This window comes from Phaethon aethereus (assembly GCF_964289735.1).
Source record: "Phaethon aethereus genome assembly, chromosome: 2".
NCBI classification, from domain to species: domain Eukaryota; kingdom Metazoa; phylum Chordata; class Aves; order Phaethontiformes; family Phaethontidae; genus Phaethon; species Phaethon aethereus.
In genome coordinates, this window is record NC_138582.1 from 156,541,140 (window position 1) to 156,564,329 (window position 23,190).

At 42.6% G+C, this 23,190-nt stretch overlaps 1 protein-coding gene across 8 annotated transcripts in view; it reads right to left on the reverse strand.

The window, feature by feature from the left end:
• PARD3 (par-3 family cell polarity regulator) overlaps positions 1–23,190 on the reverse strand; it is a gene marked incomplete at both ends in the record, with an annotated part of 463,052 nt that overhangs the window by 439,356 nt on the left and 506 nt on the right. The gene's annotated exons all lie outside the window — the stretch shown is intronic.

Below are 23,190 nucleotides of genomic sequence, written 5' to 3' on the forward strand. Positions count from 1 at the left end.
TACAAAACTCCCAATGCCTGTCCATCCTGAACTGGAAACATTACACTTCAAGACTGCAAATGAGTATTTCACCTCCCAGTACTTTTGAATTCAACATACAGTGACAACATGACTGTGTGTCATAGTATTTATGACAAGACATTACAGATATAATGAAACATTTCCTTCTTAAACTCTTATAAAAAACTGTAAGAAGTTTTACTACCAAATTTATTAATACTGCCAAGCCATTAGCTTCAACTTTACTCCAAAACAGTGCAAGTAACAGCCTGCAACTTTATAAACCTGCTTTTCTTTGTAACAGGTTGTCTGTAGATTAGGGTTACCTGACACTGACTATATCCATAAGGGCATTCCACTAAGAACAACTTTATTTTTTAAATTACATTACATAAATTGCAAAACAATACAGTTTGTTTCCCCCAACACACTATATAACAACTCCCTACTTGCAAGAACAACTGTTTTCTTCTTATACTTTTTAATTAGAGTTACAAAATGTTTACATTAGAAGGAACAATTGCCCTGATTTCTTTTCAAACAGCTTCTAGATCTGCTGCAACATGCCTACGTATCTGGTTGACACCACTTCTCACTACACAGAAGTGGTTATACAACACTGGTACTTCTCTTGCACTTTTTTCCAGGGATCTCAATATTTATTCATCACATCTCATATGTAAGAATAAGGCATGTATAAAACCCATTTGCCTCTATCCCATCATCACTTAGCTATCTGGTTTCAAAGTTGCGGAAAGAGCACGGATGCAGATCTTGAAACACATTTCAGTTCAGTGCATTATTTGGCTAAAAAAAGTAACTTTAAATTATTTCCTCTGCCACTTGTAACAAAGTCAGTGTTAAGTTTTACCCAACTAGGTAGCAGCAAAGAGAAAATACATTATATATACATTATCATGATAGATATGAACTGGTTATTATGCTCCTTTTTTAAATCTAACTAATACCTCTTGGGTTTGGAAAGTTTATCTGAGCTTACTTCGAGAAATATATACATATGATTTTTCTAAACATTTTGATTCGTAAGTGGCTGACCTTAAAAAAAACAAGTCAAATTACTGATGAAACAAGTAAATTCCTCAAGTGGGATGAGCTGGGGGGTCCTCATCCCTCCTCCCAAGAGCAGATGCAAAGAATAATTTCTCAACATGGTTCAGCTCCACGGAGTTGAGTACTCCCCTGAGCACAGAGAAGTCTGTACTTCAGCAACGAATCAAGAAGTACAATTTCATACAGATGTCATCCAGCCATCACACCATCCTGTAAGGTGCAAACATTTTTATCCAAAGTAAAGAAAAAGTGCAACCTACCTATGGCCACACAGTGAGCTAGCAGCAGACGTAGCTTGGGTTTTTTTCCATGCATATGCTTACTTTTACACATAGCAAGCAGCCACTCAGCAAGATTACAAGCTGGTGTAAAAGGGGACCTGTGACAAGAGGACATATATAATGGATGGGATCCACTGGAGCAACCTGCACAGTCTGCACTGGAAGCGTATGTGCCTTGCCGGTCCAGCTCTCAAACTCTAAAAATTGAGCTATTTCACATGGCTACTTCAGGACAAGGTGAATCACATCTTAAAATGATGTATTTCTCTGCACCACCTCTAAACAAAGCCTGTGCTGCCCAGACCAGCTGTAGACACCAACCTTGTAGATTTAGTTAGGCTACATGGACTCTGCTCTACACATCAAACTTAGCTGAGGTGTGGGAGGTGAAGATAACCTATCTCAGCATGAGGGTATCAATTTGTAACATCAATAATAGCTGCAATTAGAGCTTTGTGCAGAGTCCCCGTCTACAGCAACAGCATTTAATATACGAAACTCTGCTACAGAAGTATCTTAAACCATTGAAGAGAAGCCGACAGTTACACAGGCCAACCTAGGTAACTCTTCCAAATGCGTTTTAATTCTGAGCATGGAATATACGACAAAAACAAGGGTAAGGATTTTGGTGATGGCAGCGTGCACGTCTAGTGATGTGCAACGGCTCTCACGCTGCCATTAAACCTAATAATGGCAAACCAAACACTCTCTACAGATAAATCCTGACAAGTATTGAGCCTTTTCAATCAAAAACATCTTTATTCTCCCTGTTGGAGGCAACGTGAACTTTTTGTTCCTTTTCACGGACACCTTGGTACACCCTCCCACCTCAGTGTGAGTTGAACACATTCTCCCAACACACACCTGCAGCTTCAACACAGCCCTGTCCTGCTCAGAGTCCACACACGCACTCCCTCACCCGAACAGGGCTGGCTGCCTGACTCATTTATAGTGCTAGCTGACTTGCTGTTTCATTTAATGTTGGCTTCCGATTGCAAAGATACACCTTAACCAGCAGTGCATCTACCCTCAGCAACGATACTGGGTTTGGTTTCTTTCACAGTGATTCACATTTTGTATTACGCAAGTTCAGAGCGCTCACTAGGTGCCTGGCATCACTTCATTAAATAAAGAGATACTACGCATCACAAGATATTAAAGTCTTGGGGGTTTTTTTTGTTATTAAGATTATTTAAAAATACTGACTTTGAGGGGATGAATATTAATTTTGTGAAACAGCAATAGCAGGAGTCGTCTGGATGTTCTCTAACAAGACTCAGTCCAGGAAACATACGATGTCCCATGTTAAAATGAACATTTTGCTTATTCTTCAGAAACATGTTTACTGTTGCAAATGGACAATTTTAAACCTAAAGCATAGTGGGGGCAGAGGAGGGAAATATATATCCAGTAAAGAGCATGAGATATGCCAGTACTTGATTACAATCAAGTATTTCAAAGCTTGTTTTATTACCATTACTACAGCACTCCTGTGCAGCAAATGAGTGAGGGCAACTTGTGTATCTCAGGTGGCTTCCAAGCAATGAGATACAGAATGTGTTTCTAGAGACTACCAGTACCAAAGGACAGCTGTCAATACACAAGGCTACGGAATTAAGAACTGCTCATGATCCCAAATCTAAAACATAAAATGGATAAATGGGCTAAACCACCATTGCATTAATTCTAGAGCATGTGGAGTTGAGAGACCTGTGATTTCTTAGATCTCTCATCCCAAACTCAGGGCCAGCTGGCTCTATTCCCTGTCCCACTTGCTCAAGAGTATTGCTAAAGCAGCAAGTGTTGCACATTTGTGAGAGCCTAGAGACACCAGTGTTTGTGAATGCTAAAAAAGCTTCATTTCTTGTGTGAAAGCTGATTGCCAAACACCACAAAATCCTGCTCAGATTTTCTGGTTTTTCTTTTGCCCTTGCAAACAGCGATCTGAATCACTGATTCCACTCACTAGTGAACGGGCTTCTCTCAAAGACAAAGACTTTCAACATTTGTAGGTACAAAGCTGCAACAGCAGAGACACTGCAGAAAGCATGAGGATGAACAGCGATTCAGAAGAACTACAGAAAATAAAATTTTGAAGAAAAATTACTGGTATACATCATTCTGGATTTCTTTCTCTAGAAAGGAGGCAGCCATCCTGCAGATCCTTACACTCATACGATTCATCAGCAGTTGAAGGGAAGCCCTCTCACTGGGACCACATCAGCCGGACCAGCAGGAAGGCTGAAACCTCAAGCCTCACCCATGAGGGAAAGTAGGCTATCTATGGCAGCTAATGCCAGTAGCACCAACTCACCCCAAAACCAAACTGCATGCTCAACCCAACCTCTTACAGTGGAACAGTCAGACTTCTGAATAACTGAGCATTTCCATGCACCACCAGTCCTCCACCCTGAAGAGAAATGGCACTTGTATGGAGTCTTTCCATTACGGGAAAGCATTAATAATTTCAGTGGGCCACTCGAAACACATTCTAGAAACTTTGGGGATTTTTGAGAACAAAACCCAAATAGTTCCTGGATATGACAGCAACAAAACTCTACTTCAGTAGGGCCTTTGTAAGTGTATGCAAGAGCAAGAGTGACAATTTAAAAAAAAAAAAATAATAATAATAAAAGCCCATAAAAGTTCAACCCTTGAACAAAAATTAAGCAGAGTCACTTAAGTAGCTCCTCAAAACATCAGTAAACTGACCCTCAGGACCATTTACTTTACTCCTTAATTATGGACTCTGTTCCTGTAACTGAAATCCAATGCAATTCAATCCTGTGATTATCCAGAGCCCAAATAAAGATAGTGAGACCGCATCTGAAGAGAAGCCATTGCAAGATCAAATGTAGTCTCTTACCACACTACTCTTTTTCTCTTCAGTTTTCCATATTGACAATACTTGGTTTAAACTATTTATCCATAAGAGAAAGGATAACATCATCACAGAACCTGCAAGTATCCACATGCCCAGACAAATTTGATTCATGGGGACCTCCGATGCCACTAGAAAAGTTCAAATGGAATCTGCTCTTGAAGACCAAAGACCCACCATGATGGCTTCAAAACCTAATACAAGGCTGAAAACAGACTGGGAATACACTGTACGCTCTCAGTAGCAAGAAAATCACTCACCAGGGCATTTACCTAGAAATGCATTGGCTTCAACTTCAGTAGAGGTCCTTCAAACCACAGCAGAGCCATCTCTAGGGAACTTATTGATAGGCAATCAGGATGGGATGTCACTCACTCAGGCCTATCACCCCACAGGGAAGGGTAATGACACATGGTCAGGCTTATAAAGCATAAGGTCCCCTCTGGCCTTGGATGTCACAGTCACCCATGTGGCACCTCCCTCCATGAATATTACTGCAGAGTGACCCAAGGAAATTACATCAGTGACATTCACGACCTCCAAAGAGAAGGCTTACAGACACAGACAGTCCATGTAACAGCTTAGTATAAATACATCCTTCTGTCTCTCCTTACCACCCCCATGTGTGGCTGCTGCCTCTGCACACCAGTAATCCCCAGTGATCCAGCCATACCCAAAGCACCAGCCCTGCTCAGAGCTGGGAACTGTGCAGGGTCACCCTTGTGATCAAAGCCACCTCTGCTCATGGTGGGGAGTTGCACTGCACAGATTTCATGACATGATGTGAATCCAACTGCAGGGCTGCTGCCTAAAGAAATTGCAAGTCATAAAATGCTAAACATATACTGTTAAGAGTTTAGTTTCAGAATTTGATGGCTTTACTGGCAGATCCCTCTGCCTGGACACAATTCTGACAATTTCAGGATGTTTCTACCAAGTTTCTAACCAAATGTGAACCTGATCACATAACACGCCACAACAGAGCAATCATTCCCCTGTAAGGGACTGGTCCCATATATGCTTAATCCAGGATTCAAAAGTGGTTTTGTTTTCTCTTTCAGATGCTCTACCTTTCAGATTCGATACGTAGGTATCAAATTCCAGACACGTAGCAGACTATTTTCTCAATTCATTCATACAGCACAAACTGCAGGATGTTTGCAAAGTTTTTATTCTTTGCAGATGAGGTATGGGCAAAAATGCGAATTGGCTTTTTAAAACAGAAAAGCAGATAAGGTATTTCAATGGCCAACAGAGCTGGGACGACTCCTATTTATTTTTTTTGTACACAGCCCAGCTGAATGTTAACAACCAAGCCTGTGCTTTGTACAAGTGTAATAAAAAGGAGGTGCTGTAAAAAAATAGATTGAACAGTTTGCCCTGGACTGATAAAGCAGCAAGCAAATAGCACAATTGTACGGAAGCGTGCTTGGTTTGTGAAAGCAGACAGTCTACACTTGTTAGCTCTAAAGCTACAATCAATTCCAGGGAGGGGAGGGGGAAAGAGGGAGAAAAATGGGAACATTTCCCTTTCCATCTGGAAACTTAATAAGAGTCAAAAAAGGAGTGTCCTTCAATGTTTCTGATCCTCAGGATATGCCGCTTTCTCTTACGAAAGAGGTTCAGTTGACTCAGATCGCAATCATGTTTGAGCAACCTGTAAGTCAGTGAACATACCTGATTTTATAGGCTTTATACTTTAGTGAGAAGTATATAGTTGTATAATACAAACAATTATCTACTTATATTTTTAACTAAATTATTTCCCCTCCTTCACATTGATCATTTGGGTTTGGGTTTTTTTTCCTCTAATGTTGATTTCTATATCCAGCTTGCTTGGCAATAGGCTCATCCAATGCATTTTCCATCTGTTGTTGCCAAAATGCTGACTATACATCCTCTTAACATTAGTAAAAGTGTACATTAAAAAGAGTTTCACTAGCTGTTAAAAAGCACACATGTGAATTTAAAGTTATTTAATGGTGTACAAATTCAATATAAATATATCCTGGGATAGAACAGACACAGAAATATCCTTTTAAAACATTATGAGAACACTCTCAATTTGGAAACATGTCCCGCTTACAAACTACAGGGCAAACAGAAAAGAAGCAACATCTGAACTGGCAGAGTCCTACCACCACGTATTCATTCTTCACCATGCATCGCAGTTCAATTGCTTTCAATAAAAGTCAACTTTTTGTTAAAACTCCTGATTCAGTAGCATTTGCAGGATTCCCATGACAGTACTGCTGGTAGCTGAAAATTCTGTCCGTCTGCATCCTCTTCACACGGCGAGTTCAGGCGTATGAGAACAGTACAGCACGTAAGAGCATGACGGAGTCCGGATAGAGAGCACGCTGCTGTAATCACTCCTGCTCACCAGCCACCCCTTTTGTTTTGTTATTGCATGCCTTAAGGAACAGCTCATGTAATCAGGGTGCAAGACTAATAGGACAGTACAGAATTCCTTGATTACTGTTCTCCTATAGTGAATAGCCTGGTTTTAACACAGCAAAAAAGAATCCCAATGACAGCCTAAAAAACAACAGGGGGAAAAAAAGGGGGGGGGGGGAAGAAAAAAGAAACCACCACCCTAAACATGTATGTGACAGAGTAAAGGAAGAGAAGCTTATTCAACATTTACAAGCACTTGCAAACCATCTCCTCCTTTCTTCCACTGCAAGACACGGTAGGACAAGGCAATAACCACAACTGAGGTACTACTTTCTCCACGATTGCTTCCCATAGCATCATTACGTAACTCAGAAACACACAGGAACCAGTAAACCTTCTAAATCAGAGCCTTTGACATGCAAGTAGTGTGCACAAGGGAAGGGGATGTTGTTGTACAACAGTCAATTGCAAGAACTGGAAGCTACACCATAAAAAATAGTAGAGACTGGGAACTAGTAGAACAGAACCAATTTTGATGAAAAAGCCAGGAACACCGATGCCATTGAGCAGGTCAGAAATAGCTTTGCTTCCAGAGGCAGCAAAGGAAGCAAAGCACCATCGCTGTTGACTTCAGGATGGTTAAATCTAAACACAAGCAGCTTTTATTTTCTCAGGGGCTTTCCAATGAATAGAGATGTCTAGAGTAAGAGGGATATGCCACAACAAGGAAGAGACACAAAATAATGCATGTAAATCATTAGAGATATTTGTCACTAGGTTTCGTTAAAACCTCTCAGGCTATCCAGTTTCAAGAAATTATTTTGCATTGTATGTCCTCGTGCATAATAACAGCGTGTTTGTCAAAGGCATACAGAGTCACTTGAAAATACAAAGTCTAGAGGCAAAAGAGGAACAATGGTTATAATGTCACCTAAAATTATTTAGAAAATGCTTATTTGCATAGTCCACCAGCTGCATTTTTGCAAAATGCTGGAGATAACGTGACGACTCTGACAGCTGTTAACAGAACCTGAAGGCTTCAACAAAAGTGGTAATAAACTGCAGTTGTGCTGTAGCATGTTTTTTAAAACACAAAAGAATAAATCACTGCTTACTAAACTCAAACCAGTCATTTAAAAAGCTGGTTAGGGGTGGAATGATAATTTGCAATATCCCAATTTTCAGGGCTTAGTATTGTTATTTTTTAATATGTACTGGAGCAAGCACTCCCCTGTTTGCTTTCTCCAGCCCTACTGCAGCACTGCATGGTCCCTTATCCCTAATATAGAGATCCTGAATATGACATTATAATCATGAAAGCTTACGTCTACAAGGGGAAAACATGCTTTTTACAGCACTGCATGCAGAAGGGATTAAAAAGTTTTGGTAGATTGAGCTCCTTTTAAATCAGCATCAGTAGCACAGTAGTCTACAAGCAAAGTTGAGATCAAGGCAATTAACCCCATCAATCTAAAATGAATGCGTACACATGCAGACAACTCTTTCTTACCAGCGTCAGCTGAACACTATTAGAGCACTTACTGACTACGTCAGATTTTGTTGCCCATGACCATCTGACAACACTTCTGTATTAGAAGAAAATTACAGCACTTCAACGAGGAAAATAAAATCCAACCAGATTTAAATTCCACTAGCACAGATCAATATTCTCCCTTCTCTAATTTTCTTATACTTAAGCCAAACACTTCACTGATAGATTTCCTTCTGGCTTCAGTGTATCACTTAGCTTTAAAAAAAAAAAACAAAAAAAACATTATTCATAAATCACTTTAGATAGCTATACTAAAGTCAAACATAAGCATTTCCTTTGCTTTCATTGTTACAAACATTTAAACAAGTATGCAATATTGGAATCAACATCCTTACTGCCAAGTATGGATTACTATGTAAAAGTTTTAACCACAGTATGAGTAAATTGAAAAAAATCACATAAGAAACAGACATTATTAAGCAGTTTAGCATGATGGAGTCCACACTTTTCTAAGACGACACTTTCTTTTCAACAGCCAGTTACCACAAAACATTCCCTCTTCAGCTTGGCAAAGAGTGGCCTGTCTTTCCATACAGAGGCTGAGCTACAGGAGAGCAGAAGGATTAAATACAGTGATATTTTACCACATCCTTACTAGAGGGGAAAGATAGTCTTGTGGTTAAGGAGTCAGCAGGTCGGCACTTATTCCCAGCTTGGTGCTGAACTGCTTGTGTGGTCCTGGACCAGCCAGCGACCTCCTGCGCCGCCCTTCTCCATGTGCTCCGTGGGGATAATTACGTACCTGCCAAACTCACGCTATGACGTTTGTTTGCAGATTTGGTTTTTGAGGGGGAGACGGTGGTGAAGCACCAACGGAAATTACCAAATTAAGAGGAAAGGGCACTGGAGAGCTGTCTCCTCGTTCCTAGTTTGGATGTTGCACGCTGTTATAACCGATGGGTGCACCACAGCCCTGCTGCAGTGCAGACGACAGGTACAGCAAAGTACTTTTCCCTTTCCTAAGGTAATAAATACAAAGATGCAGAGAAAAACCACAGAAGGACTTTATGCAAGTACCCGCTCACTGCAATTAACACCATGCTGTTGTGAAACGCAGTTAACGAGGTCCTCGCAGAGAATGAGCCACAGGACTACACGATGCTGCTCCCAGGTGAGTGCTCCCATTCTCCGTCACCTGTATTTGGAATAAACCTACAGGGCTTCCCAGTTAACGCAGGGGTGCTGTGGGAGAGCAGCAACCAAAAGGAGCCTGTTCCTACTCTGTGTTCCTATTTCACACCTGAAAAAGCAGGGCATTGACAGATATATTTCCCTTCTCAAATCACAGCATCAGTGAAGCAAAACTAACTAGATATTTCCTGTATATTCACCACAGGATTCAGCCAGCGCTTCTGAAAGGAACTGAAAGACACTGCAACCGTCGTCTTAAAACCTAACCACATTTTATAATAATTTTTAAACCTAACCAGCATTTATAGTCTCCCCTAAACATTTCTACTTATACCTCTTTCCATACCTCAGGTTCCTGTGCACTTGGAAACTTGTTAAAATGGTGTAAGAAATAGTTGTCACAAAAAAAGTACCTCTCATTAATTTTTTTACAATATATTACTGAAGTCACATTAAACTCCTCTGAAGACACGCTGACTTCTGAATTACAGCTTATTTAGTGCATCTTTTAACTGTGTAGGGACACAAAACATTTGGTCTTCACTAACAACTAGGAAAACCTGTATGCATAATCTTACCTCCATGTTAAAAATAAAGGCAATTTGAAGTAGCTCATCCTATAACGAAAGCAAGCTACAAAAACCATTAATTGACAAGACAGGAATCCACCACAGCACCCCAACACCACGCTGCAGAGCGCAGCCCACCTAGCAGTAGCAGAGCTGGTGCCTGTATGGCACACAGCAAGCACAGCTCAGCAGCAGCGACTCTGAGTACAGCTCTGGAAATTCAAGTCCATGGCAATGACCAGGGCAACAGTGTAAGTAAAGACAGAAAAAGGAAAACTCTCTATGCTTTGGAACATTTCAATTTCAAGTGGATTTTATTGGCTGATTTCCAAAGGCATCCCAAACTGACAGGTCCTATGCCAGTACACAGCTATAAAAATGACTTGAAAAGTGATATGAAGCACTTGCTAAATAGTATCATCACCATTAAAATGGCCTAAGAGGTAATAAAACACAGATCTGGTTTTAATTAGTGGAGTTCTCCTATACTGAGCATAATAAGCATTAAAATCCATGCGTTAAAAAAAAAAATAGAAGTGGTAAATTCTATTCGTTCCACTTTTTTCTTCTGCATATTTACTTTAACTTTATTTCAAATTTACTCTGATATTTTGTTTCTCCCTTCTCCATTCAACAACATTCCCAAACCAGCAGAGTCAATCGAAGCTAAAAGCCTCGTCCTGCTGCTGGCACATCACCGACAGATGTTACGAGCACTTAATTGCAAGGCTGCAATCTGCTCTCTGATGGAGGCCGGCAGCAGGTGACGAACTCGTCTGCAGAACTAACTATACATAACGATGCAAGAGGTGGAGGGGGCAACTGTGCCTTTACATATCACGTTGCATTTGTAGGCCTACTTGTTCAGAGGGAGGGAAGAGGGGAGCTACAAAGTTAAAATCACAGAATCACCAAGGTTGGAAAGGACCTTCAAGATCATCAAGTCCAACTGTTAACCCAACACCACCATGCCCCCTAAACCATGTCCCGAAGTGCCACGTCCACACGTTTTTTGAACACTTCCAGAGACGGTGACTCCATCACCTCATCCCTGGGCAGCCTGTTCCAATGCCTGACCATTCTCTCAGTGAAGAAATTTTTCCTAATATCCAATCTAAACCTCCCCTGGCGCAACTTGAGGCCATTTCCTCTCATCCTATTGCTCATTACCTGGGAGAAGAGACCAACACCCACCTTGCCACAACCCCCTTTCAGGTAGTTGTACAGAGTGATAGATAAACCTTGGCATCTTTGAGCTCATCGTTCCATTTTACAGCTCCCAACGCGCTGCAGAGCAGGCAGGTGAGCAGCACCGGGCTGACCCCCATTTGCTGTTGATGCTGAGAAAGGCACAATCTGCAGCGGCAAAAGAACAGATCCTCCTATTGCATCCAGGCACAGTTTACTGATCTGAAGCCATGTGGTCTTCAGCGAAGGCCAGCTGTCCGAGTAGCACACCAGGTGAAAGGCAGGCTGCAAAGGGCTGCCTACATGAACTGATGTCAGATCTCTGCTCCCTGTCTCAGCTTGCAGGTTACACTGCAGAATGGCACAAAACACAAAGCAAACTATTACCCTCAGCACACTTTTGAAAAAGCAACAAGAACATTCTGGATGAAAAACAGTGTCTTTCTAAAATATTAATTACAGAAAAGCTATTTTTTTTTTATTTCAGTACCATGCACAACTTTCATCTCTAAAAGTGATCAAGCAAAAATTTGTGTCTATTGTGTCTTAAAATGGATCTCTATTCACAATGTCTTTGGCATCCACCAACCTTTGGAAATAAAGCCTTTCAGAAGGCAACAAAACACTGGCACACTGAATCAGAAGCAACTTGTGAAGGCAGCTAGAGTTAGAGCAGTCTTTATACATCGTCTAATCACAGACATAATACACAGTCTAATAAAGGGAAACACAGACCACCCATAAAACAGGAGATATATTGTACGAAATTAGCTATTATGATCTACAGATTCAAAATAGTTTAATAACTTGCACATAAAAGAAAGAAAAAAAAAAAACCCTTTTTTTATTTTGTTCCACTCTAAGACCAAGTAAGTACTGAACAATGAAATGGAAGTAGTTTAGAAGAAAATAGACTACTTCCTAAAAATTACGGTCAAGTACAGTGGATGGCTACAGCAACTATTGAACTACTTTTTTTTTGTTTAAAGTCAGAAGAGTAGCATCCATGCGTGAGCAATTACACAGCCACCTTGAGAGCATTTTTAGAAAGGGGATTCCCACATGAGTCTATCTGATCACCCCATACGGCCCGCAGGAAGACTCCAGACCACTGCCAAAACCCTTCCTTAACCACCCAGCTCAGCACTTCTCCCAGCAGTCACTGGCCACCAGAAAAATAACACCACAAAAAGAAGATTTAGTCTCAGTCTGAAACAGATGATCCTCAAAAAATATTTCAGAAGTAGATTTATGATAGTTCCTTTCAGCAGCTTGTTTAGACTTCTCCAAATCCTAAAAGGTAAACAGCAGTACATCCAAGCTAATTACTTCATATTCAAATATCAAAAGAATATTTAACTAGGCACAAATTGGCTTTTCGTACAAGCTAACTCCCATTCCCCAGCTACGGAACTCCACCAGCAAAGGAAACTTCTTACCTCCACAGAGACAGGGTGAGGACCAGGAGCCTTTTCAGCTAAATATTTTATAAACCCCAAAAGATACAATACTGGATACTCATTAACTTCAATTTAGCAGGGGGCTTCAAGCTAACAATAGCTATTTTGTGGCAATGCCAAAGCAACAAAAGGGTCATCAGGAATGTACTTCAAACAACTATACTAATAAAGGACAAATTTATAAGACACCAAATACAATAATATTTCACGCATATTAACATCTGGGTTTAGTTTACCAAAGCATTATGTTCTTGAGGGATTGCTGGGCACAGGGTGAGACTACTCCACTACCTAATAGAACCACAAGTTAAATACACTGTTTTACATACAGAGCATAACATTTTCTTTTTACACCAGGTTAGCTAAGTCTAGAAAATATAGAAGGTTTTCTCTTTAAACAAATGGCAGCACTTAAACATACAAATATTTTGCATACACACAGGTTATAGACATTTAAAACCATGTTCACTGGCTGTTATACAACACAGAGCCTACGCTAACAGACAATTCCAAATTTAAAAGCTCTTATTTCACCCAGTCCACTTTTTCTTGCAATTTCTTAGTTCAGACTTCAAATTTTTCAGAATTACTACAGACCACATTTATTTGTGCTATTTTTCATTTGAAGAAAAATAGGATAGGATTTGGAAACAATGCTCTGAACTTGCAGCATGCCCGGAAGACAGGACTCTTTGAGCAAGGACAGTGGAGGAGTCTCTTGTGCTGAGGCTTTTCCCATCCCGCTGTCCCCAGCTGTCTTGGACCTACCATGCAGCAACGGAAGCAGCACCTTCATCAGCAATAAACAATTAACTCAGACACATCCTCACCCTGATCCAAACCCAAGCTGCACCCGAGCACCGAGTCCCCTCGCACGCGCCTCGCAGAAGTGGGCGGCTCAGCCCAGGAGGCCACGTCCATGGCCGGGCTCGTCTCGTCTCGTCTCCCTCAGAAAGCAGCAGCATTACTCCTCTTACCCGGCACTCACCTCTACAATAAAAGGCAGAAACATCTAGCAGAACAAATGAGATGTATGGAGATCACTACATTCCGACAGGCTAAGTTATTACAATTTCACAATATATTTTAACTTTCAGCAAAGCCTCACACGTCAGGCTAGCAGTCTTCCAGCAGCCTGGTACCGCCAAAAAACAGTCAAATTCAAGGGGGGTAGAATCCTTTCCCTCTTCATCTTCATCGCACACGGTGCCAAGGCCAGAGGCTCATTCACCAGGAACAGCTGGCCACTGCAGCCTGGCCACCGCAGCCCAGCTGCCCAAATTCTTCTTCTTTTGGTACTTGGTAGCTGGCCACTTTCCCAGCACTTGCAGCTGCAGGCAAGCAGTCTTCACAGGAAGGCAAAGGGGAAAAAATGACAGTACAAACAAATGCACACTTAAAAAAATGCAAATAACATTTGGTACAACAGGTTCTTGGAGAGACCAAATTAAATCAAGCCTTGTTATTCCACTTAGCGGTTTATTAACAAAGCTAAAGGTTCTGAAGCTTCCAATTTTTTTTTTTTAAACTGTCATTTAAGTTGTTATAGCAACAAAACTTTCAGGCTACTTGGCCTCAGAGACATTCCAGCATCCCTAAAAGTAATTTTTCCATATTTCACGAAACTCTGCTCCCGCTCCTTCCTGTTCAGAAGGACTCCGAGAACTTGGAACAAAGTCATTCTTCAAATTATATGCACAAAGAGGTGTATCTCTGCAAGTTTCTCACAAGTAGGATATTGCTTCTGACATTTAATAGAGAAGAAAAAAAACATTATGTGGCCTTTGCCTCGGGGGAAGATAAAGTAACTCAACAACTTTGAAAGCACATGCAAAAAAGATGGGGTAAGGTGAAACTACTTTTTCATTTAGTAAGTGTGGCTACATTTCTTCAAACAAATGAAAACACCTAAGTGGGTGCACACACAAACATACAGGCACTCCCAGAAGTCCTATCTCCATTTAAAACATTTTATACTACTGTAACTTTTTTTCTCCTATTAGTAATACAACACAAACACAAGAAACGTTTCAAATTGCCATTCAGAGTCTGTAAAGACATGCACACCCGTGACAAAAGTCCTATAAACGTGGCCACTTAAAAAGAAAACTGCTAACGATGTACCAGCTCGCTCCTCCTGCAAAGGATTCAAAATCTCGCTGCATCAGCAGCAGGCTGAGCATGAGAGAATGTGGAAAATATGTCCAAAAATGTGACATCGCTTTTCCAAAATAGTGTCTACTTCCCCCACCAAATCAGGGATTCACTACTTTCACTAAGCTTATTGCCCAAAAAGGGAAGCCCCCTGTAATAAATTCCACGGGTTTCTTTTTCAAAAGAAAGCCTTTTGGGTGACATCTGTTGTGCCACTGAGGTCAATTTTTCATCCTCTTCCTAAATTGACCACTTACCACCAGGGCGCCAAGTTAAACAGTTTCTTCCCATTTTCAGCTCTTTGTAATTTGTCAGTACTTAATTTACTCCATTACTGTCTCACTTCCATGCAAACTCCTGTTTCTCTCTCACGTGAAAGAAAAGGCAACAGGAGTTACATCCATTTATCATTACCCCAAAAGTGTTTCTTCTGGCCAGTCTCCAAGGTCATCCCACCCTTTTTTCCTCCCCTACAGAAGATCACCCTTCTCCACACAGTAACTTCCCTCTGCCAACCCTGTCTCTGTTACCACAGAAGTTCTGAGAAACACAATGATCCCGAAGGTGACACGAGCCAACTGCTCCAGCACCAGAGCTGCAGCACCAGAGCACAGTGCCTGGCAGCAACACAGCAGCATCCCAGGGCCCAGCTCCATTGGATGCTCATCTCTGCTCTTGGGCCGCGAGAGTCGCACCCCCTCGCCCAGAAACACACTTGGCCTTTATTACTCTTCCCCTCCACTGGAGACCCTGGCCCTGAGACATAGCATGTGGGATCTAGTCCAAAAGCTTTTAGTACTAATACGTTTGTCCTTTTGTTTTGGACTAAATAGGTTATACTTTACAGTAAAAAACTGAAGGAGGAAATAAATTACTGTCATGTACCTGCTACCTGGATGACAAGCTGGACAGGAGCTGTTGATGTGCAGTCGCAGCCCAGGCAGCCAACCACATCCTGGGCTGCATCCAAAGCAGCGTGGCCAGCAGGTCGAGGGAGGGGATTCTGCCCCTCTGCTCCACTCCGGGGAGACCCCCCCTGCAGTGCTGCAACCAGCTCTGGAGCCCTCAGCACAGGAAAGACATGGGTCTGTTGGAGCAGCTCCAGAGGAGGCCACAAAAATGATCCGAGGGATGGAACACCTCTCCTGTGAGGACAGGCTGAGAGAATTGGGGTCATTCAGCCTGGAGAAGAGAAGGCTCCAGGGAGTCCTTCTTTCAGCCTTCCAGCACTTAAAGGGGGCTGATAAGAAAGATGGGACAGACTTTTCAGCAGGGCCTGTAGCAACAGGGCAAGGTGTAATGATTTTAAACTAACAGAGGGTAGAGTTAGACTAGATCTAAAGAAATTTTTTATGATGAGGGTGGTGAAACCCTGGCACAGGTTGCCCAGAGAGGTGGTAGATGCCCCGTCCCTGGAAACATTCCAGGTCAGGTTGGACGGGGCTCTGAGCAACCTGGTCTGGTTGCAGATGTCCCTGCTCACCGCAGGGGGTTGGACTAGATGACCTTTAAAGGTCCCTTCCAACCAGAAGATTCTATGGTTCTATCTGATTAAAAAAGAACAACAGCAAATACTGCAACAAAACAGTTATTTTTTAGATCAGAAATAATTTTAATATCGGGAACCAATTTGAGAAAATAACTAAGGCTACTAGTAGGAAAAAATCTGATGTTGCTGAAGTATTGTAACAAGTAAAATTAATGTGATTATCTCAAAAACAAAAAGGCGCTAATGGTCACTGTTAATCTAAAATTATTTTTCCCCAAATTAGAATTTGACTCAATTCTCCTTCACTAGTAATATTAGTCATTTTGACAAGTATTATGTACGTCTATGCTGCTATATTCTTTTTTTCTTTCTCTTTTTTTTTTTTGAACAGCACCACTGGATTACGTAACTTAGCTCAAAGGCAGTTTGGTTTTTTGGTGTTTTTTATCTGTCTTCCAGTACCAGACTTGCTGAGCATTACAGTAAAATGACCTCAAAGAAACAAGGAAAGTATATCATGTATATTAAAAAGGGGGGGAGGGGGAGCACAGATGCCCTAAAGTATCTTGCAGAATTTTTTAATACTTTTTGCTCCACTTTTTATTTTCTTACCGCTCACAAAATATTTCTGAGTGAGAACATCTGTGCTATACTCTGAATTGATGTTAGAAGAATTCCACTTTATTTTCAATATACATAAGCATTGGTTCAGCATTGTTGCATGTTTTATCCATTCAATTTATGTTTGGATGAAAAGGTTTGTTTTCCTTTGAGGAACCAGGAAATTGTTTTAAAGCTACATGAACCATATTCTGTATAACTAACATCACCAGCGTTTTCTCCCCCGTTTACTCCACCTTATTTTACCAGATTAAATGTGCCACGACTAAAAGATGTCATAGTCTGGTACAACTGAGAAAGTGTTACTTCCAGTGGTGTTTTTATAACAGAACTAAAACATCTGTGACCATTATAACCAAAGTTAAAGTGTAAAAAGCTATGAGAATCAGATGGTTTTCCACTGGTGGAAGGCTATCGCCCAGGAGAAGAAAAGCTGGCAACTCCCTAAACCCCAAATTGCCTCCAGGACCTGTTCTCCTGATGCGCTGAGCGCTTTCACAGGCTCCTCCGCAGTTGTCCCCTCAGAGCTACAGGAACTGCTCACAGCAGCCAAACACCGCGTTTGCTCAAAGGGAAATCACTCTCAAGCCGCCCTTCCACAAAGACACACTTCACTTCGATCACCATTAAGCAACGCTGAAATACTGCGAAACCATGTAACGCCAAACTGAAAGCAATGATGTATCCCACCCAGCTAAAGATAGGTACTGCGCGCATCAGCCAGCCACCGCAGTGCCTGACGTGCCCTTTACTGAAAACACCTTCAAAGCTGAAGGACTTGCATGCTGTCCACTTCTTATGCCCCTCTTAATAAGCACGACAGAATCCAGTCTTCCTCGGTATTAGCCTTGGATAATTCGAAAAGCATTTATCCTGCTTGCTCGGGTAACAGGGGTGCGGCCCCAGCATGGCTCTCAGGCCTCCCGAAGACAAGCCTCCTCTTTCGTACCACGGATGGCTGAACGCAGCCAAGACCTGGTGGAGAGAGTCTGCGGCGAAGCCCTGCCCACGGTACAGCTTGTGCAGCTCCCCACCCAGCCACGGGTCCCCCCGGGCACACTACTGCTGAACAGCAAAGCCGCCGCGGCCACTGCCACGCTCCATCCGAGGGTTCGTTCCTGCCTTCACCCTGCGACTTCTCGTGCAATGCTTGAGAGTCACCTGTACTCACAGGCGAGGACAACAAGAAAACACTCATTCAGCTGAAAACGCAGAGGGAGTTGGGCAGAATGGTTAAAAGGAGGTTTTCGGTAATGAGCGGAGGGAATTATTTGCACCATCAGCTCCCAAACTGCAGGATCACACGACAGCTTTCTAAACACGAAGCGACCGTGACCCATTTCAGTACTTCTCTTCCTTAAATTAGCAGCTCTCCACTGCTGTTCCTAGCTCTCACCAAGCTGCAGCAGAGCGACGCTGCCAGTCAGCTGGGTTTCACTGCCGCTGCTGGAAGCTCAACATCAGCAAAGAGGTCAAGAGCCAGCCTGAGAAAAGTACTGGGGGAGCCCCAGGGAATCTGGGCTCTCCTGGCTGACCTCAGGTAAATCATTGAAATACTAACCCAGCCAATACTAAATGCAGAGCCCAGAGACTTCATCCTGGTGCTGTCAGCTAGAAGTAAACCGACAGTCTTTAGCAGCAGAGGTGAGAGGGATTTTTGGGGTTTATGGCTCCTTTCTGGGTCTTTTTGGGGTGGAGAAGGTTCCTGCACATTCTGGAAACAAGTCTATAAGGCTTCTTTCTACTTAAAACAGATTCAAGATTTATGCAGGTATCAAAATGAAATCTAATTCTAAAAAAAAAAAAAAAAATAAAAAAAAATCTATTATTTTATGCTGAATTTAGCCATTATCGTCCATGAGTGTTTTCATTACAATTCTGAAGGGGTCTCTGCGTGGGCACGGTGGAGGAACCAGCTAAGCCTGTGCCCAAAACCCCGTGGCCAGGCTCAAGCGGGGCATGCACCAAGACCAATACAAAACCCAAGTAAAACCAGCACATTTTCATACCAACCTACCCCTGTGTACTACAGCCTATAAATGATGCCCCAGTGACAGCTGCACTCATGAGCAACTGTGAAACTGTTTGCTCTGCAGAACATAAGAAGCATCAAAGTAGCCGTCGTGTACCTGGAAGACAACCTGCTCTCTGGGAGCTGACTTTTAACCTGAGAAATCCCAGTTATCTGGCACGGGGCGGGGAAGGGGAATCAAAAACTGTAAAAAGCAAGCTTCGCATATCCACTGAGACTACAACCTTCTCCTCTCACACTTCCCTGCTGATGAATGTCAGACCTACCAAAGAGTTGGAACTTTAAGCTCTGGGTGGCCTGAGCTTCTTATGAACAAATTAAGTGACAATATGGTCATTTGACACCTGTTACATTTGCTTACACAGCCAACTTTCCTTGAGTTCTGGCCTCTTATCAGCAGCTGCCTTCAAACGCTATCAAAGAGCAGATTACAAGTTATTTTCACAAATATTAACACACTGCAGTTTTTGAATTAACAATTCAAGCACCATGCAACACCACAAACCCCCAAACACTTAACCTCCTGTAGCATTTGAAGGCAGGGGAAGAAGGGAGGTGTGTCTAAAGAGTCCTCCTAAAATCTTTTTGATTCAGCAGGAAACCTATTAATTTACTTATTTTAAGTAGAAAATCAGAGTTATATACAAGGTCAAGGAACATCACTACAAGCTCATGATACACAGGACATCAGATTGAACTATCATAAAGAGCAGAATAATCCCTGTGGGGATTGAACATGAGACTGAACTCCTATAAATTTAATTCCTATTTCACATTCTTGTCTACAGTGCTCGTTTATATCACGCAAAGACAACATAGGAATGCTAAAAATTTGAACAAAAAATATATACCTACCCATTACCTATGCACGCTTATTTATATTTACAAGAAAGAGAAGCTAAAAGGTGAAACACAATATGCCAAAAAACCCAAAGCAGACAAAGGTTATGGTGACAGTCAAAAGTCACCAAAAAAAGTCAGAAATGTCTCTGGCTACATCTAGACCAAAACAAAGCTACAGGATGCGCAATTATTTCTTTTTGCTAAGAGGTTACTTGATACATAATTTTTATAATAATTTTCCACACTTTAACACTAGGTTGTAGTCAACCATTTGATAAACATGTTTCATCTCAACTGCCTGTTTGTCTGCTCCCTTTTGGGGCAGCCCGCCATCTCTTACCATTTACGTTAAGCCAGTCAGGTGTGGCTGGCTTCCCCTCCTTAAAATCCCTCTTACCTTCTCGCCAGCATTTTTTGATCATTAAATTAATTGCTAGGAAGCCACGAGCAGAACTACATCAACACAAAACCTGACAAGCAGGGTTTGGAAAACACACTTACCGCTTCCCAGGCCAGTTGCCCCCTGCCCAAATTGTACTCGTTTAACACTCGGTCGGAAATCGTGCCAGCGGCTGCGCCAGTCCGGCCACCCAAACCGAGCACCATTAGCGTGCCACCACACAAACAAGGTTTCAATAAGTGTGATCAGTTTTTGCCGGCTCCAGTTGTCCTGGATGTGGACTTTTCAAACCTCTCATCATTCTCTGCTTGTTCACCACAAACACAACTTGCCGAAAAATGGATCATGTTTCAGATCCAAAGCTTCTTTTGGAATAAAAGCAAAGGAACAGAAAGATTTCCTATACACACTACACAGACCAACCTTCAAGCACAGCCTGTCATATTAATAACTTATTCCACACTTAAAGATTCAGTATTGACAGCGGTGTTAATCCAGAATGAATTTTTTGAGGTTTATGAATCGTAATCAAAGACAACTGCATCCAGAACTAACTGCCATAACTAGGTCTGATATCCATATGCTTTTTAAGTCTTAATATTTTACAGAGGGGAGAACCTTACTATCATCCAGATTATTTTCAATAAGTATTTTTTTTTATTCTCACCATGTCCACTCAACCTAAATAACATCAAGTAAGAAAAATTCAAGCTGAGGTCAAATTTTGAAATTACTCACTCCTGGCACTCCGCAAGCATGATGCCAGGCTGCCTCACCACGATTGCGCAGGTACGGCAGAAGTGCTCGCCATGCAGATCGCTTATTGCTAATCACAACCTGGAAAGCCTGACAAAGCGGGAGGTGATCTGAGCAGGGCTGACAACTCGGTTCTCAGAGACTTCAAGCAGTTCTCTGGAAGGAGCTGCTGCATACAGCACACACACACATTTTTGCAGGATGAGAAATGCTGGTTTTCCTGTAAGTATGAAAACCATAAACTTAATTCAAATATTTTGAATAATCTTCCACCAGATAGGCTTTTTTCCACAACAGCACAGTGGTGGTGAAGTAGATTTCAGTTGTCAGCTTGATACCAGCTGCCAGATTGTACGTTCATACGTGCGCACATACTTTCACACTCTCAGTTTAGGAATTACTTTGTCCCTTCTCTTGTCTCTTTCTGAAGCAAAGATCTGCTCATTTGCTACAGTAGCACAGAAAAAAAACACCTAACTGCTATAAAAAGACAGTCATCTATGAAATTCTGCCATTGAAACCATAAAATTACTATGTTACTCCAAGGCGAGCACAGCAAACAGCATTATTCATTCACTTGTGAGATACTGAGGATTCACCTCCTTACCACCTAACCCCGCTGCAGAAAATCTTCAGCAAATTCAAGTCAAAAGTAAGGTCTGACAGTGACTGTATAAAGCACTCTGAGAAAGCCCATGGCCTCTGCTACTGTGTTTTCAACCACAGTATTTCCATATAATAGAAACAATCACAGTAATTACGGCTACCTCAAGTCCATACCAGTGGCATATAGCATAACCACCACATAAATACTAATAAATAAAACCACTATGTCATTTTAAACCCAGGATCGGGAGCTTTGCGGACCAAGGGCCAGTCAAAGTCTGGTTGCACCTCTGCAAACTGTCTTTTTAGCAAATATATTGGCATATCCGGAGTTACATTTTCTTTTTCTGTGTGTTTCCACAGGTGGGACACTTCTTTCCTGAACAAACCCACACCATTTGCAATCACGTAACCTTTTCCTGGTGACTTGCATGCGTTTCTCCTACGCTCACTGCTGCAATCACTTCCAGGCTTAACATTATACTGCAGAACGTAATTGCCATCCCTTAATGCAATTTAACAGTTGGAAACCAGGATGCAGTCCAGCGCCACGTGAGTTACATGGGCCACAGTTTTGGAATACAACAGATCAAAATAATTAATTTTATTTATGTTGTAACACTGATGAACAAATTCTGCAAACACTTCTCATCCCAATGACCCGATGAAGTATTTGGTCCCCCCCAAGGGACGCGCTTTACTGTCCACTGGTTTACCTTAACCAGAAAGGTACCTTCAGCCACTACGTGCAGGTAGATTGCCATGTGCATTAACTGCAGTATATAAATAACAGCTGTTATGTAGCCACGGACATATCCTAGTGCATCATTTTACTCTTTTCTTCCAGCCAGAATCACAACTGCGTTACAAGAGGAATAATAAAAATACAGAGAGAATGTGTCTGTCCTCCCCAAAACCACGTTCTTCAGGGATCAAGTGGGGAGGTGATGGGAACCTCAGTTACTCTCCTCCTCCCAGCAACTGTAATTCTCTCTGAGAAAACTGATCTTAAAATTTTTCATGGGAATCACTTAAAACCAATCAATATACTGTTCACACTATCCTTTCCGCCGCAGGTTTTCGGAGAGAGCCTGGGAGTCAGCATTTGCCAGTGCAAAACTTCCAGGTTGAGAAGTGTAAAGCGTGTCAGAAGGAGTCAAGGAAAAAAGCGCACTCAACCGCTTGGGTGGATCAGGTGGAGCGAAGGGGAAGGGGGCTGCTCAAGTTCTCAGCCAACGACGGTCATACTGTCCCGACAAACCAGTTGATCAGAAAGAAGTTTGCAGCAACAATTAGAAAGTACAGGGAAAGAAAAAAAAAAAAAGAGGAAAGAAAAAACAAAAACAAAGCCCAACAAGTCGCCTATGGAGGGAAAGCCGAGTGTGCAACCGCCTGCACACCCACAGCGGGGATTTCAACATGGGGCTGAGGGAGCGCAGGCGGCACTCGGGTTCAGCCCCGCCGCGGGCCGGGCCGGCGCTCCCTGCACCCCGCGGCACCGCGGGAGCCGCACGCACACGCGGAGCCTTCCCCCCGCAGCCCCCGGGACAGGCGCGGAGGCTCCGCGGGCGGCCGCGCCGCTGCGGCCCCCCCTCTCCCCGACCCTTGTCCGGCGCCGGGGGGGCGGGCTCCCCTCCGCCGCCCTCCCCGCCGGGCCTGGAGGGCCGGGAAGCCTGGGGCTGGATTTCCAGCCCTTCGCGGCGACTCCCACCCGGCCCGCGGCGCCTCGGCCCCGCCGCCCGCCCCGGGGCAGACCCGG